The sequence below is a fragment of the Hyalella azteca genome, unplaced genomic scaffold (assembly GCF_000764305.2).
Source record: "Hyalella azteca isolate HAZT.00-mixed unplaced genomic scaffold, Hazt_2.0.2 contig960, whole genome shotgun sequence".
Classification (NCBI taxonomy): Eukaryota; Metazoa; Arthropoda; class Malacostraca; order Amphipoda; family Hyalellidae; genus Hyalella; species Hyalella azteca.
This window is the reverse complement of record NW_025931293.1, coordinates 1,986-5,645: the sequence shown is the minus strand read 5'-3', so window position 1 is coordinate 5,645 and position 3,660 is coordinate 1,986. Positions and strand designations below refer to the sequence as shown.

At 34.5% G+C, this 3,660-nt stretch overlaps 1 long non-coding RNA gene across 1 annotated transcript; it reads right to left on the bottom strand.

The window, feature by feature from the left end:
• Nucleotides 1-987: 987 nt before the first annotated feature.
• On the bottom strand, nt 988-3,423 carry LOC108673582. The gene is made up of 4 exons (XR_001930986.2): nt 3,373-3,423; nt 2,905-2,967; nt 2,602-2,688; nt 988-1,026 (listed from the first exon to the last, which is right to left on the bottom strand). It is a non-coding gene; the product is annotated as an uncharacterized LOC108673582 (long non-coding RNA).
• Between the last annotated feature and the right edge of the window lie 237 nt (nt 3,424-3,660).

The window sequence follows — 3,660 nt, the reverse complement described above, 5'->3', positions numbered from 1 at the left end:
TCTCATTTTAAATGCACGTTGCCTCATCGCTAATTACTATGCGTGATACTGGATACAAATCATTTATATCGTCTCTGAAAATGAGAATATGTCAACAATAAAATTTTTCTGGAAATTTGTCTGTTTTCTGGAAAAACGTTTTTGTAAGAATCTTTGTATAAGATCGAGGGAAATTCAATGCTCTGCTATAACTGCTACTCATGGTTTGTACAAGGTCCCAGAAGGATTACTAGAATTTGAAACAAGAACCAACACCAGGGGCCACAGCTATAAACTGAAAAAACTGCGGTTCAACTTATCCACGCGACAACATTTCTTCTCGCTTCGAGTCACTGCAGGCATGACATGTGGAACAGCCTCCCTGAAGATATTGTTGACGCTCCGAGTATGAACGCGTTCAAGAACTCAAGAACAGACTAGACAAGGCCATGCATGAGCATATGTTCAGTCTTAAAATGCCTCGTACCCTACGGAACAACTGAAATCTAGAAGCGATTTTAAATCTACCGTCCGTAAGGCCAGTCTAGTCAAGAAAAGTACAAGAATCGGCGACAGGCCTATCCAGGCCTATTTATTTAATGCCGAAGATACTATACTATACTATACTATACTATACTATACTATACTATACTATACTATACTATACATCAATGCTCTGCTATCTGAAGACAACCTGATTCATACCCATTTGAACCTTTTTTCTTTTAAGAAGATAAAGTTTTTATTGAGTATGCTCTTTTTAGCTTTGAAGGCCACTTCATTCATAATTATTTAAACCTCTTTCACTTTTTTATAAGCAAAACATGTTCTCCTTTTCTTAAAGAAAATTTATTTTTCCTCTCTTTAAAAGGAAAAACGGTTTCAATGAGTATGAATGAGGTTGCTCTCGAAGCGAAACTTCAATTGGTACTTGAATGTTCCCTTCGGCTCTATGGATCAGTTAACGTATATCTCCCATTTTCAGTTTTTCTCAGCATCAAGGAACTGCATGAAGATCACAACGTACGTTGCCACAAAAGAGAAGATCTGTTGAATAAACATAAGCAATTATGGCTTCCTCTGAGCGAAAAAGTTCCGTGATAAATAAATGGGGTAAGAAGATCGTAAGTCGTGGCGACATTAGAATATGCACATTTTAATTCTTGATTCTATCTTTTCATGCGTCCTACAAACTCTACACACTTTTTATAGGTCGAATCCATTGTGTTTTCGAAGATTCGATACAGAAGCAATTTTGAGTGACATCTTTGATCCGGGTTGCAAACCCTCAACAAACTTTCAAAACTTCTCATATCCATGCATTGTTTAGAAGTATTAGAATATTCTACAATGTGCAACGCAGTTTGTAGGATCGTATAATACATGATTAGAAGTGTTATTATATCATTACGAGGATGTTCTTACCTAAAAATCAAAGAAATCACGTTTTCTGGGTTTTTTAATCTCATTTTTTAGGGAGGACTATTACAAATCGGCAGCAAGAAACCGCATTGAAATAGCTATCATGCTTTTTTCGTGAGGCCCTTTTGAACTTTTATTTAATGAACGCTTTATAACCATTGTTTATAGAAATTTCTCTAATCAAATCTGTATATATAGATCATTTTTCGCGTAAATTAGAGTGTGTTTGCAGTCATTTTGTAGCGTCAATCAAGACGAGTTCAACAAAGCAAATACCATGAATATACATGAAATAAATTTTGCGTAAGGCCGTTTGAACTTTTATAAAATGGCCATTCATATAAATAAATATGTCGGAAAATCACATTTGCTGCTTATTATGTGCGGAAAACTGGACAAGAATAGGCCTAAATACGCGTGATGGTACCCTCAAAACGAATAATTAGCAATGGGGAAGCTGAAACTACAATATCAAGCAATTTTTTAGCGTTTTCTCCTTTTTCAATAAATTTTACAGTTAAACAGTTAACAGTTACAGTTAAACAGTTTTACAGTTACAGTTCCTTAACGGTTAAAATTTTCAAAAAATGCCATCTTGAATAATTGTCTCCTCGTTTGATTTTGAAGCTAGCCTACAGCATTGAGAAACAGATCATTGACTTGTAAATACCGTATCTAGCGACTCTAGAAGCCCTTTTTCTGATTTGTACATGGTTTGGATTATATATTGAAATAATTTGTTTAGATAAAATTTTACATATTTTTTATACAAGTCGTATAACAAGTAAAACAAAAAATCGAAAAAAGGCCTCGAAAAATCGAAAGAGTCGATATACAATATATTCTCTTTACAAATCGAATGATATCATTGATATGTTTCTCGATGGTGTAGCACGTAAATTGAAGGATAAGATAGATTTATAGAGGACCTAATTTTTTGCCGTTTCCTATGCAATTCACGTTTTTTCAATCGTTTTTAAAAATTTATAGGGGCAAAATATTTTTCTTTGAGTGATTTTCATATGCATACGAACTTTCTGTAAGATCGGTCATATAGTTTAAAAGATGATTTTTATGAGAGATGCGCCTCTTAAAACATTTGGGTTTTGAACTCTTCGGGAAAACATTAACTTCTTATTATATTATTTGCAGACATGAATGGATTACTCATGCTAGTTAAAGTATGTTTTAGTTACTCACATGGACTATCTTGGAACGTCCAAGCGTGAAGACGTGACACATGTCAAAACTGGGGCTCTGATCCAGTAGGTGTTGCAGCTCTTTCAGCTGTTTCAATTTAAACATCAGGATTACAATTGTGATTTGTCATCTTCATTTCTCTGCATGTTCTCTGGAAGTTTTTGTTTCATACGATTATATCATATTTTCCTTGTCATGATATTGCAGTAGTTTTATTAATTATTTTCATTTGTGACCCATTCAATTCTCATATTTTCATTTGCAGAAAAGAATGCAAAGTGCATGAAACATCATTTGAATTACTTGTTCGCTCCGATGAGTGGGCAATATCGTCAACTTCATTAGCTTCCACTTCAGAGCAGCTACCTGTAAAATAATAGAATCATGTATCAGATCGTACAATCAAAATGCAACCGTAGAGGTAAAAGTTAGAGCTAACATCATTAGACTAAGGTGCTATCTCTTCCATGAAAACCGCTTCAATTCCGTAAATCTAGGTTTTGAGCTGAGAAACTTATGTCTTTTATACACTTTGAATTCTTCATTTATCAATGGTACTGCAGGGCAATAAAACTTAAGGAATATGCTGATTCGTTTCCAACAAATGAATATTTGTTTGCAGATTAACGGAGTGCATGCAGATTAACGGAGTAGTAAAGGCTTATTAAATAATCCAAGTTTTCATTGTGGATAGCAATGGTCGTGCGCAGAGCGGAATACATTTCTGAAAATATTAACGATTACAAGAATACCAACCATCATCAGACCAACCTTTTCAGTGTAAGAAGTTGGCAGATTCAGAATGAAGAGCAATGGCATCACAGTAATCAATGTATGGGACATCAGAAGCAGTCTTTGACTTGTGCTTAAATTTTGGTGCAGCATCATATAGCAAATAGTTACAATAGCTAAAAATATCAATAACATTATTTTGACAAGTATGATCTTGTCCATGTAACTCATGAGGAGTTTGAGAAGAGAATATATCCTCACGATGAAATCTTGAACACGTTGAAATTTTTTTCCATGTCCCATCCAGTTCACTGAATGTGTCTCCAG